At 33.2% G+C, this 15,008-nt stretch overlaps 1 long non-coding RNA gene across 1 annotated transcript; it reads right to left on the bottom strand.

Annotated features, from left to right (window-relative positions):
* Positions 1–5,440: 5,440 nt before the first annotated feature.
* Positions 5,441–6,264, bottom strand: LOC107776225 (uncharacterized). The gene is made up of 2 exons (XR_001645906.2): positions 6,011–6,264; positions 5,441–5,820 (listed from the first exon to the last, which is right to left on the bottom strand). It is a non-coding gene; the product is annotated as an uncharacterized LOC107776225 (long non-coding RNA).
* Positions 6,265–15,008: the final 8,744 nt, after the last annotated feature.

Raw genomic sequence — 15,008 nt, 5'->3', positions numbered from 1 at the left:
TTTATCGTAATCATGTAAACCAAATGTCCCAAGTATTTCTTTATCTGGTTCCGCTCATATTCCTTAAAGTCTCTCCACCAATCCCACAACAACTGTGGTATCTGATCGACAATCAGAAAATCTGGTATCCCTTCTGATCTGGGCCTCTTTTCAGACCTACCTCTTTCCCCACTCATGGTATACCTGTCTAACCAGACACGGGGTTAGGCCTTGATCAAACATATTATTGACACACAAAAATTCTGATTTCTCGGGTTTTGACTCCATAAAAGAATATAAATAAATAAATAAAAACTCAACTGTGGGACTATAAAAAATATTTTTGGATTTAGTATTTTTTTTTTTTTGGATTTTCTAAGGAAAGAATCGTAAATAGGGAATTTAAGGAAAAGGAAAACATTTTTGATTTTTTTTTTTGAAAATTGAGGCCGGAACCGATGAGGTTTGCCTACGTATCTCACATCCGGTGAGAATCAGGCCCGCGTAGTTCGGTAAAAATCGACTATGTTCTTTTTTTTTCTTTTTTTATTTTTATTTTAATGAAAATTAATCTTCAAAAACCATATGCGCTAGACCACATCATTTTTTTCTCTGTTCGTCCAACTGATTTATGCTAAAGTCGGTCGACATGAAAGCCTCCCAAATAATGCAACAAGTAGCACATAACATGACATAATGGTCTCAACCAGGTACCTGTCCTAAAACAGAACTCGGCCCATGAGTCGACTGCTGCTAAGTCAAATGCACATGATACAAATAAAGCGTAGCCTACTAGGGATATTCATTGCTTGTGGCTTATTCTTCTAAGTTTGTAAATCCTAAAGGAGATGGTATCTAGACCTGGCTTACCCGAGCGGATAACCCGAGCCGAGGAGCGTCAAGCATTACCAGTAGTAGAACAACACTGGCTAGCTAACGGCTCTCCCGCCTAAACATGTGTGACTAAATCCTTCACCAGAAGCTGGTAGGCTAACTGGCTTTATCTCAAGACAGAAATTTTGTAATGCTGGTAGGCAAACACAACATAACTAATTATCAGAAGACTCAGAGGGATGCGAGAGAAGATACAATTTATATGTACAGTTCAACAATATCAAAACGGTAAAAACTCGACAAGTAACACATTAGGCCCAAATAAATCACAATATATACAAAAATTAATAAAGCCAAACAAAGTCAATGTACAAGCTCGAATTCTTAAAGTCCCCAGCAGAGTCGCCAGAGCTGTCACACCCCTTTTTCTACCCCAAAAAGATAATGTGTATTATGAATTGTGGGTTAAAGAGTTTTTCCAATTAAAGTGACAAATTAGATTAGGGATTATTTTTATTTATAGAGTCGCCACTTGGAATTGATTTTTGGTGTTCCAAGTCACCTTTTATTTGAATCCCTAGTCAAAGGAAGGTTTGACTCCTTTATTATTGGTATGCGAAAATAAAGTCCGGATAAGTAATTCTGTTGACCGGGGAGAAGGTATAAGGTATTCCTCGATTTTCGTAGTTCTAGTACGGTCGCTTTATTGACTACAACTTGGCTTGAATTAATTTTAGATAAACTGTGATTTATTGGTTTCTATGTTTTATCTATCCGCTTTTAATATTTATGGAATTTGTTTGAACAAGTCGCGATGTCGCGCGCTCGTTTATTTTTGTACATATTGCGAACCGCATCACGGGAACCGTACTCATAGCCTGATTTATTTACGCGCCTAAAGCAAACTACGATGTTCTTCCTCATAGCTCACACAAGCAAAAGTCATCTGTAAAACATAAGCCAATGGGAAATGAAGTTATTTATCAAGTTAACCCATTGTTTTTCCACTTTTGGACTTCCTAATTAAAATAATGCATTTTATGCAACATGTTTATGCACTTCTGTCTCTCACGCACTTGAATTGTTAAGGGGGAGATAACAAATCTGCAAATATATATCTAATTTGTTATAGTGAGAATGATATGATACAATATGACAACTAGAACTACGAAAGCATATCAAATTGGCGTGTGGTTGCAGTTAAGCGGGAATTTTAACCACGTACAAACTTGTAACAATATCGATAGGCACATTTACACAAGATCTACTTTAGTGGCCAGCCATAGAAATCTGATCAATCCCTCTTAACAACTCAACATCAATGATCCAATAATACCAAAACAATTGATAAACAAGATAAAATCACACGTGAAAGCATGCTAACAGAGAATAGGGGATCCATCAATAACATTCATCAAGCTATTATAATAAGATGAGATAAGAACAAAAAAGAACCTTTTATAGATGCGTCTGAACTTCGATTCCTTGACAACTTTTGAAGCTCAAATACCAACAAAACTGCGTACAAGACCTCAACAGAAACTCGACCAAATCGTCGGAAACTCGAAGCCGACTTAGGAAACTCACTAAACTCCGGTGACTTTACACGACTGAAATGGAGCTTAAACTGCAGCTCTTTCAGTGATGTAAGAAGCTGATTTCCGGACTGCTTTAGTGGAGGTTTTGTTACATTTTTTGGACTATTTTGGGGACTGTTCACGAGGGAAAAGAACTGGCCGGAGATGGCAAAAATCCGGCGAAATGCCGGCGATAGTGAGCTAGCAGAGAACGATTTTTTATGGCTTCGAACAGACTGGTTTTTAGGAGTGGAATAGAGCTTAACTAATGAGATGCTCTAATGGCTGCTTTGTGTACTACTTTGGAGCCACGTTAATGGAGTAATGAAAAGAGACCCGTGAACTCTATTTTTTGTAAGCTTTTGCTGAACTCTATTTTCGTGTGTTCAACCAGCTCCCTCTTTTCTCGTTTCTTTCTGTTCTCTTTTCTATTTGTGTGAGTGTGGCTATTTTTTTTTTAGTGTGTGAAAGATCTCATGACTCAAAGGATCTCTTGGGGAAATTTAGGAAATTGGGGTGCTTCCTTTTCTTTTTGAAGACAGCAGCGACTCCCCTTTTTTTTTGGTTCCTCTCCTTTTTTGTGTGTTGTGTGTGTGTTTTATAACTGAAAATGGGGTATGGGGTTTGTGATAGGAGACAAGCATGGGGGACAAAGAGTGGGGAACAATGAAGAGAGTAGGGAGCAAAGTGTGGGGGACAAGCATGAGGGACAAATGAAAGTGGAGTGGGGACATGCCTGGGAAGATGAGAGCGGGAAATATTCAAGCACGGTAAAAAATTAGGTGCTCACAATGTCCATTTAGAAAAACAATAAATAAAAAATATAGCTTACTAAATATAGCGTTAACTTAGTAAGCTATTCTTTTACAAAAAAAGTTAAAGATTATATATATTAATTTATGGTCAAAATTAATAAGTTTGACTCTCGAAATTCGAAAAGTATTATCTTTTTTTAAACTAAGGGAGTACTACTTTAATACTAACGGTATAGTTGAAAACAATTGATAAATTTAATTTCGAATTCCCAAGGTGACGATTATTTTGGGATAATTTTTTGAGTTAAAGCAACGGTTAAAATGGAAAGGAGGAAGTAAAGCACATGGATAGAAAATCTTCAATGTTGGTTTGCATCTGCCCCACTTTTTTTTACCTGGTCCTCTTTACGTACACTTTTAAGAGAGGATATAAATTTCACTGACAAGAGTCCTTGTAATGATAATACAACATCTGAAATGAATAAAAGGAAATTATACCATGAATATCATCTATAAGAAAGTATTAATTAGATGAGATACACTTCATTATATGTTGTGTACCTCATACAATCAAAATAAGTTTTAAAAAAACTCATTTGTCTAATTAATCTTTAATTATTCATCATCATTTATAGCCTGTTCGGGCAAGCTTTTTCTTGGTCAAAAGTGATTTTTTTGTTGTTGTTGCCAAAAGTGATTTTTTTAAAAGTTGAGGTGTTTGGCCAAACCTTTAGAAGAAAAAAAATATTTTTTTGAGTAGAAAAAGTTTTTGAGAAGCACAAAAAAAAATAACTTCTTCCCAAAAACACTTTTAGAAAAGTACACTTAAAAACACTTTTAAAAGCTTGACCAAATTTTAATTGCTGCTCAAAAGTATTTTTCAAATTAATTAGTCAAACACAAATTGTTTCTCACCAAAAGAATTTTTTTAAAAGCACTTTTGAGAAAAACACTTTTCAAAATAAACTGATTTTAGAAGTTTGGTCAAATAGGTTAGACAAACAAGTCACGATATGACGTTCCACAATATTGATCATTCAAATAAACTTATAATTATTTGCTCAAAGCTTTATTTTAATAATGTAGTCATTATTTTATAAAATATTTTTACATAACTCGGAATACACGTGCATCGCACGTGCCGAGAAACTAGTTAAAGTAAAAATGAAAAGTTTGAAATTAAGGAGTTTTATGTATAAAACATGCGGAGTATGTCGTTTTTTAAATAAACTAAAAAAACGCGTGTGATATGAAGTGAAATAGAGTAAGTAAAAGAAAAATTCCGGTAATTATGTAATCATGTAAGCAAACAAATGCTCGTAATTAATTTATTTGAAAAACTAAAGAAAGCGTTGATATTGGACGATGTGATCAATTATTAATTAAGATAGTAATATATTGGATTCAAAGGATTATAGAGCCGTTTGTTCATAAGTTTTTTTTCTTCTTTTTTTCGAAATTTATTTTTAAAAATGTGTTTGTCCATGAAATTTTACAAGTTTTTTGAAAAAAAATTCGAAAATGAGTTTTTCAAAAATCAAAAAGTGATTTTGACCATTATTTCAAAATTTTCGGAAAATTTTTTTTCCCCACTCACAAAACTGCAATATTTTTTCAAGTGAAACGCATGTTCAAACATAATTTCAAATTCTAAATACTATTTTTCAACTTAACTCCAAATACTATTTTTTTAAAAAATATTATAATTTTTATTTCCAAACGCCTACTATATTAGCGTTTGCAGTTTATGTATGAATATCTTTAATGAAGCTTTCTTTGGAAACGTTTTAGGAACATATTTTTAAAAGATGATATGTTGTTGGATAATTGTTACATGGATTTACAACAATTGATATTCACGCAAAGAACTCAAGATATATTTGTATCAATTTAATTTTTAAAACTACTTTTTTCACGAATAAGTTTCCAATTTTTCTAAGCAACCGAAGAATGGACCTCCCTTGACGTGTTCAAATGAGGATAATATATGTTTTTTTTTGTGCCTACAATCGTTAAAAAGTGAACCAAAATGATCATTGGTTTTATTTTATATTCATATTGGAGTTTCGACTAATTTAAATTTACGACATAAAATTCTTTAAAGAAGGAGATGCTCCCTACTAACTTTTTTTCATTTTCGTCTATCCATCCCATCTTTTGTAGGTAATCAGTAATCACGCCCCTCTTAAAGTCTCTTTAAACTCTAATCACACCTTCGAAATTCGAAATATATTATAAATAAGGATTTATAGGATAAATCAGAACATTGGTCACAGAAATAAGAATAAAAAGATGTTTTGCTGTGAACTGTGATATATCATTCTCAAATGAACAAAAAAGTGAACACAACTAAATGTATTTAATGAAAGACACTATTGGAATTTCTGGAAATTTCAACCAAAAAATCGGCTGAAAGGCCATCTGAAATAAACAAGCTATTAGCGGCTTCTTGGAGCTGGAGGTGCTGCAGTTGACGAAATCCAGCTCTTTGGATGAACTTTTTATGAAAAATAATTTGACGACGTTTTTCATAAACATCACGAGTTGTAGTGAATGGATAAAATTCCTTCCATCTTAAAGTAAATGTCTTGTATTAGAGTCTTCCGAATTGAAGCTTTTTCCCTTTAATAGATCTTGTGTGGCGAAAGTTTGAATTAATTGGGACGGCAATGCAGCTGAGTGAGAAAAAAAACATAATAATTTAGTAAACATTAGAAAATTATAGTAATGAGATGACAATACCTTAATCGAGGTGCACTCAAAGGCGAGATGGTGTAAAAAGAGTGAAAATCTCATAAATATATAAATGGCGAATGATGATTGACGAGCAAATTTAAAAAGAAAAATGCTACAAGAACAACAAACCCATTTTAATATCACAAGTGAGGTCGGAGGAGAATAGTATGTATGCAGATCTTATCCTTATTTTATGTATATAGAAAATCTGATTCTAATATATCATCGAATAAAAAAAATATAAAAAAGAAGAAGAAGCAAGGTGACCCAAAAGGGGTGACCTGAGAACACAAGTGCATTTAGATTTTAGCCAAAACAAAAATACCAAAATGCACATGTGTTCCCATGTTCACTCCTTTGGGGTGCACCATTGTTCATTGATAATGACCATAATGAGTATACACTTTAATATGTTTGGCCTTCTTTTATAGTGTTCATGTAAAGCAATTGCAGCATCACAATGTGGTCATTCTATCAACACAAGGAGAATATTATGTTGTCATATTTCCCAAATCATTGTCATAACCTATAGTATAATATTCATAAAACTGCCCTAAGCTTAATAAATAAATATTTCAAAAAGAAATAAAAATAAGGAAAGTAATTGAATTTTACAAAATAGATAAAGTTTCTATTACACGTGAGTTGATTATACTTATGCTAGTGCTATTTATGTGTATGTTGAAGGATTACATAGAAAGTACGGTAACACTTTTCAAGTAATTTACCTATTAGATTGCCTTGACCTTTTCAAAGACCGTTAAAATTTTCTATCCAAATTCATAAAATTCTAATTCTGAATGAATGAGTGCAACTATGTGTCATCGGATTATGCTCTCTAGCTTTGAAGGCTCGCTTAGAAAGTTCATTGGATCTAATTTTGCTCATATATCACTGTTTAAATATAATTTTATTTTGACTCGAATAAACTTTTTTCAATTTTAATTTATAACTCGTTTACTGATTCAATTCATTTCAATGAAGTGGGTTGAGAACTATAGTTCCAAATTCAACCCCAATCGAAGAAAAAAAATATTAAGTGATCTCTTCGATGGATTATACATTACAGTTATCAAAAAGACATTTGTCTAACAAACATACAAATATATAGGGCACGTAATCTAAACCTGTTAGGTGTCCATTCAATCAGAGTCTTGGAATCGAAATTTTATGCACTTCTTTTTCTCAAAATGTTAGATTACTTATAGGAAGTGAGTTGTATACGGACCCTCGCTCTAGGGCCACACATCTTTTGTATTTGTATTTGTATTTGTATTTAAGGAGAGACTTGTGACTCGACCTTAGCAAGTTGTATTTCCATTTTCCTGTCCTTTTCAGTGCTTTTTCTTTTTTCTATTTCTTGATTTTCACAGAGATAGTTCGAATGCAGACAAGAGTTGTCTATTAGTAATGCAATCACAACTAAAAGTTGATATTGCTACTATTATAATATTGCAAAGAGAAGTTTTTCCTTTGATCAAGAGTCATTTAGGGAAGTTGATTTTCACAGTGTACATGTTCCCTCAAAAAAAAAAAGTACGAAATTGAGATTCTTAAATATTCCTTCAATTTTTAAAAAACATGATCTTTTGAAAAAAAAGAAGATAATAATTGTTCTATTCAAATAAATGAATATACTCAAATCATTCATGTCAAAAGTCAAACTAAAATAAGGTATTTTAAGGGAAACATAGTTATATGAGGCTTCTTTTTGTTTCAAAAATTAATAAGCTCAAATTTTATACTTTTGAGTTCACAAACCTTGAGACTAGCAGCTTTTTAAACTAAAAGTATCATCAAACAATTCGTGTCTGATAATTTGTGTAAGACACAAAATAAAAAATTTCAGAGTCGTCTAACAATGAAACCACAAGTCAGAGTTGATATTGCTACAATTATAATGTTACATAGAGAAGCGTTTCCTTTTGAGAAATCATTTTTGCAGAGCTAATATTTATAATAATACCTGTATACGCCACTTGTTAAAGAAACGTATTCGCTTTGGAGCTCCGATTAAGTTAGATTTGTGCCGCTGAAGCTAAAAAGGGCGCAGGCTATAAGTGTTTAAACTTATAGATGACATTTAAATGCTTAAAATTTTCAATGTGGTAATCGCATACTTCAATATGTTATAAAATTAACAGAGATTATAGATTTGAATTTTACCGTCACTTATTATCAAAAAGAATTTTCACGTGATTGGTACAAAAAAAAAATCAAAACCATACTGGAGGAGGCATGTGAAAGACTTAATTAGATAAATAAAAATATACTTTCTTTAATAGTTTAAAGTTTTAGCTGAAATCATCACGTAATTTAACATCACAAAGAAAAAAAAACAAATAGGTACGATTATATAAGATCATGTTATAAAATAAAGATCGTAAAGTAAAGAATTCGAAGAGAAGTTTAGAAAGAGATTGATATATTATTCAAGCTCAAACTGTTGTACATAATTGTAACACCTAGGAAAATTTCGAAGTACTTAAGCGTTATTAAGAAAGTTGATGTGCGCTAATTATATTATTTTGTGTGAAGATGAGGACTATTAATATGATGGATATCAATTGGATATGATAATAAGTGTACGAGACATATTATAAGTGATGTGGAGTCTAAGAAGAGCCCTAAGTCTAAGTCAAGTTGGAAATTTCATGATAGACTAAAGTTCCAAATGAGTACGCACAAGACCAAACTTTGGACATATATATATATATATATATATATATATATATATATATATATATATATATATATATATATATATATATATAAAGAGTAAAGAGATGATCTACCTATCAAATAAAATATCTTCGAGTCTAATTTCTAATGCTTCAAACCGTTCGTCATTTGGACACTCCTACAAGAAGTTATGACCAAATTACCAAAGGCTGGAAGAATGTGATTCTGCGGTCAGATGTGCGACCGCAGAATCATTATGCGATCGCAAAATGGTCGCAAACCTAACCAGTGTATCCCAGTTCTAGGCACCGATTTTGCGGTCCATTGTGCGACCCGCATACCGATTGTGCGATCGATTATGCGACCGCACACCTGAGTTCGGAGGGTTATTTTTTTTATTTTCATAACCCAACCCCATTTTGATAAATAGGCTTTTGGGCTTATTTTGAGACAATTATCTGAGGTTTTTAGAGAGAAGTGAGAGTGTTCTAGAGAGAGGAAGTAGATGAAGTATTTTGTTCACCAAGATCTTGTTCAAGCTTTGAAATCCAACAAGGAAATCTCACAAGATCTTCACTCAAGAGGTAAGATTCAAACCCCTAGTCTTCAATTTCGAGTTTGGGGTAAAAGATGGGTGATTGGGAGTATGATTCTTGGGTGTAAGAGTATTAATTATACATGCTTGTACCAATAAGGTTTGTGGTAAGATTGTTGAGCTAAAATAAGTAAAGAGCAGGTTGAGGAGTGAAGGAAATCTTGTAGAAGAACCTTGTAACCAAGTTTGCACACCTAGTATTTGATAAAATTCTCAAATGAGCTGAAACCATGAATATCTTCCTAATCTGTGTTCAATTTTGTTATGTCTCAAAATAGATTGGGATTGCTAGAATTTCCGTAACATTGTAGTAATTTAAGAAAAGCTCAAAGTGAGGTATGTAGGCTAAACTACTCTCTTAAAATTGAATTCCATGATGTTCCCGTAAGTTCCAAGTATGGTTGTATCAAGTTCCTTATTCTATGTTCCGAGATGTTCCCAATAAATTCGATTGTCCCGAATAAGCAAAGTGTCGAGAATTATATATTCAAAACGTGTTATGAATGCTCATATCACATTATATTATCCTTTGGGAATGTGTTCAAGAATGATATGTATATTAAAATGCTATGTCTTTGAGTCGTGTTTCAAATGAAGGTTATGATGCCAACTTGTGTGAGAAAATCTCAATATGCTTAAGACTCTTAATTGCTCATATGTGTACCTAAAGTCTTGAGTGGAAATGTCTTATTGTTGATAATCTATAAAGATGGTTGGAAGTGAAATAAGTGAATTGGGAATATAAAGTGTGACCAACGTGCCAAGAGTAAAAGTTATACTTGTGGTTAATGGTGCCAATGAAATGAAATGATGTGAGAAAGGTTAAGTTCATATATTCCGAATTGACTTCGAAAATAGAATTGCCTAAAAGCTTATGAACACAAGTCATGCCCATATGTGGCTGTTTTAACTAATGCTATGCTTTGTGAGTATTTTCAATGTGTTTTGCGTTCTTACATATTCGTGAGTAGAAATTGTGTATTGCCCTTTTTGGGGAAAAGTATTTCAAGAATAAATGGTGTGTTACTTGTTGATGATTTTAACTTGCGCATCAATTGCCAATTATTTTACTCCATTTCTCGGAAAAAAACCTATTGTGCTTAAATTATTCATTTTTAATGAACTTAAAGTTGTGATTTTCGGAATATTATATATGTTGATATTTATGATGATGATACATGAGAGGGAAGAAATAAAAGTGTGGAATATCAAATACGGCCATCATGCCTTGAATAAAGAATCTTGTGAATGGTCAAAAGAGCCAAGGAAATATTGTTGCTGTTATTGATTGAAAATACTAGTGGAGATTCATACAATGTGAAAGATGATGAGGTAAATACATTTGTACCTATGTTATTTTTGTGAATTATTCCCCTTATTTGGGATGATATTGATGTGATAAAATTATTTCCCTTATTTGGGATGATATTGATGTGATAAAATTATTCCCCTTAATTGGGATGGGATTGATTGATAGAAAAGGATGATGTTGATCCACAGGGAATTGTGGTGAGATGGCCTAGCCGATCGGGTCGTGATCGGACACCATGCCGCACACATGGTGGTGATTGTGCTGGAAGTTGTAATTGAAATTGTTATTGTGGCTGATGTCTCTAATGAGATGGCCTAGCCGATCGGGTCGTGATCGGACTCCGTGCGAAAAATACGGTGGTATTAGTATTGAGAGTGATTGTGGTTGATGTCTCTAATGAGATGGCCTAGCCGATCGGGTCGTGATCGGACTCCGTGCTAAAAGTACGGAGGTATTGGTATTATGAATATTGGTATTGTAAAATGGGATATTGTGAACAGTGATATATCGGTGCTAAAGATCTCCCAACCAAAAATAATATTATCAACATATTTTGATTATCACTTCACAGTGTTATCTTCATATTTTGGGAATTATTATGTTTTAACTTGGCATTTGAATATCATTGATTGTTGATTGTTGTTTCCACGTTTTTCCCTTTCTTACATTGGCATTCTATTTTGAAAGAGGACAGTTAGCTTTACATACTAGTACTATTCCATATGTACTAACGTCTCTTTTGTCGGGGCGCTGCATCTTTAATGGATGCAGGTGATTCATCAGCGAGCAGCTTTGGTCCTCGTTAGCAGTCGCTCTCTATTCAGCAGATTTTGGTTAGCCCTACTCTATTCCGAGCTTGATGTCATTCGAGTTGTACATTGCATTTTGAGGTATAGCCGGGGCCTTGTTGCCGGCACTTTTATACTACTCTTCTGTTGTACTTAGAGGCTCCGTAGACAAGTTGTGGGTGGTAGTCGAATGTTGGAAATTGAACTAGAAATGTTGTATTTGGCAACATGTTTTTCATTATATCTATGAACTTATAATATTTTGGAAATTATGAATGAAGCTGCTAATGGAAATGAAATGGGAGTTGTTAATGAAATCTTTTCAATGTTTGATTAATGGAGTACATCTCCTCTTTATTCATGGATGAGTTTGGGTAGAAGAAAATCTAACAGGCTTGCTCGGCCGGGTTCACTCGGTTGAGTGCCAGTCGCGCTCCCCGAGTTTGGGACGTGACAATAATGAACTGAAAACTCCTCTATTTATAGAAGAAAGGAAGTAGTTGCGGGGAAAGAAAGGAAGCAGCTGCGAGGCTTTTCTTGAGCTGCTTGTAAGTTGTCTGCATGAGCTGCTTGCAACCTGCCTGTTTAATAAGAAGCTGCTGCAAATCATTTCATTAAATTACTTGCAACCTGCCTGCATCAACTACTTGTAGATAAACTTCAATAGAGTACCAAACGGATAATCTTCTTCAAGAAGATTATCTATAGTGGAGTAATAAATGGACATCCACATTATAATTATTTTTATAACACTCCTCATTGAATGTTCATTAAAAGATATTGTGCCTCCTTAAAACCTTACTAGGAAAAACTCAATGGAAAAAATCCTAGTGAAGGAAAAAGAGTACACATATTTAGTAATATGCAATTCTAGCTGCCTCATTAAAAACCTTACAAGAAAAACCTTAGTAAGGAAAAAAGAGTATATTGCGTATTTCACTCCCCCTGATGAAAATTTTGTTCCAAATATTTGAGTCTCCGCATTCCAATCTTGTATACCATCTTCTCAAAAGTTGAAGTTGGCAATGATTTAGTGGACAAATCTGCTGGATTGTCACTTAAACGAATTTGTTGTACATCTATGTCACCATTTTTCTGAAGATCATGTGTGTAGAATAATTTTGGTGAAATGTACTTCGTTTTATCTCCTTTTACAAATCCTCCCTTTAATTGGGCTATGCTTGCAGCATTGTCTTCGTATAAAATTGTAGATCTTTTATCACATTCCAAACCACATTTTTCTTGAATAAAATGAATCACTGATCTCAACCATACGCATTTCCTACTTGCTTCATGAATAACTATTATCTCAGCATGATTTGAAGAAGTAGAAACAATAGATTGCTTTGCGGAGCGCCATGATATGACAGTACCTCCACATGTAAACATGTACCCGATTTGAGATCAAGCTTTATGCGGGTCAGATAAATAACTTGCATCTGTATAACCAACAAGATGTGCACTACCTTTGTTAGCATAAAATAAACACATATCAAGAGTTCCCTTTAAATATCGCAATATATGCTTAATCTTGTTCCAATGTCTCCGTGTAGGAGAAGAGCTATATCTTGCTAGTAAATTAACAAAAAATGCTATGTCAGACCTTGTAACATTAGCAAGATACATAAGTACAACTATTGCACTGAGATAGGGTATTTCAGGACCAAGGAGCTCTTCATCCTCTCCTGGAGGTCGAAACAGATCCTTATTCACTTAGAGTGATCGAACAATCACTGGTGTACTCAATGAATGTGCTTTGTCTATGTAAAAGTGTTTTGAGACCCTTTCTGTATAAGCAGATTGATGGATAAAGATTCCGTGTGCTAAATGTTCAATTTGCAGATCAAGATAATGTTTTGTCTTTCCAAGATCTTTCATCTCAAATTCTTTCTTAAGATATTCAATTGCCTTTTGGAGCTCTTTTGGAGTTCCAACAAGATTTATGTCATCAACATAAACAACAAATATAACAAATTCTGATGTCATTTTCTTTATAAAAATATATGGACAAATAACATCATTTATGTAATACTCTTTCAACAAATATTCACTAAGGCGATTATATCACATGCACCCAGATTGATTTAAACCGTACAAAGATCTTTGTAAATCTGATTGAGTACATTTCACGATACTTTGAACTATATGCTTCAGGCATTTTAAATCCTTCAGAAATCTTCATATAGACTTAATCAAATGAGTCATATAAGTTATGACTTGCATTTAGATGGCATGACATCTTCAGGTGTTTGGACTACAGGTCCGATCCTCACAATCATTTATAATATTATGTACTATATTGTATCAAATATATCGCTGACAATCATTTTGTATCGGTTCATAAGCGACATAACTTGATGAGATCTCATCACTTTCTTTATTTTTAGGTACCTGAACTTCTTCTGGAGTTTTATGAAATGTTATGTCGTGGGATTTTCTAGAGCTCATTTCCTCCTCATTATGATCATTTGCTCCTATCATTTTTCAAGGATTGTTACCTTTGGAACCGATCGGTTTACTACGCTTCATGCGTCCAGTAAACTTTATCCTTCAGGGAATTTAATTTTAATAGGAGCATTTGCAGCTGAAATATAATATTTAATTTTGGATCAACAAATGCTTCTGGAATTTGACTTGAATTATCTTCCATGTTAGGATCATATAAATGATAATTTGATTCATATAACATATTTTTCAGCTATTTATTCCATCCCCAAATGTTAGAAAAACTAACACATATCCCAATCTTCTTCGAAAAACCTATCTTTGTGCATTGTGGTAGAGAAATTAATCATATACCACACATCAAAAGTTATTGTATAGTAAAAATATTTAGTTTCTGATCCTAAACCAATTGTGAGAGGAGGACTTATCATATTTTGTTGGTTTGATGCATACAAGTGCTGCTGGATGCACTTTACAAAATCTTAGACCAACACATGAGACTTTGTTCTCATAAGCAATAGTTTAGCCATTAATATGAAGTATTCAATGCTAAACTAGCTTGGATATAAACCAGCATCATCAAAATGAACTATCTTGATTTCATAATCTTAAAATTATGTTCTTAATTGAGAAAAGCAATTTCAAATGCCAGGTTGACAATAAACACACATGTAACCATCTCATATATCATCTATAAGTGGTTCACATAATAGGTGAATGGGCCCATATTCACCTTTTATATATTCCAGAATTCAGGGGTCTTTGTCCCAACTTTACCTGGTATAATTAATTTATTATGAGAACAAGCAACATAAGAGAATTCTTGAAGAATCTTCTAGTTCTTCAGTATATGCTTATCTGAATTCTCAAATAGCTCATTTAAAAATGGCAAATGAAAACTTCAAGTTTATCATGGCATGTGCTATCTCTTAGTAAGCTTCCGATTTACTATGGCATAAACTTTTGCATTAGTAAATTTCTGATTTACTGTGGCTACTTTTATATCAGTAAATTTCTGGTTTACAGTATCTACTTTTGCCTCAGTAAAACTTTTTGTTTACTGTGACTGCTTTTGCATTAGTAAACTTCTAGTTTACTGTGATACATGATGTAGTACAAATTAAAAAAAAGGCGGGTAACTTCTCACATACATATTATTTTACTCCTTATGATTGTGAAAACATGAAGATTTTCAATCTTCCAATCATTTGTAGTCTCAATATGATAGCCATTTGTATCAGTAAACTTCGGGTTTACTACAACATATGTTTTGACCATAATTATATAATATGAATGAAAAATTTG

Source organism: Nicotiana tabacum, chromosome 24 (assembly GCF_000715075.1).
Source record: "Nicotiana tabacum cultivar K326 chromosome 24, ASM71507v2, whole genome shotgun sequence".
Taxonomy (NCBI): domain Eukaryota; kingdom Viridiplantae; phylum Streptophyta; class Magnoliopsida; order Solanales; family Solanaceae; genus Nicotiana; species Nicotiana tabacum.
Note: the sequence above shows the minus strand (reverse complement) of the source record. Positions and strands in the feature narration are given on the sequence as shown.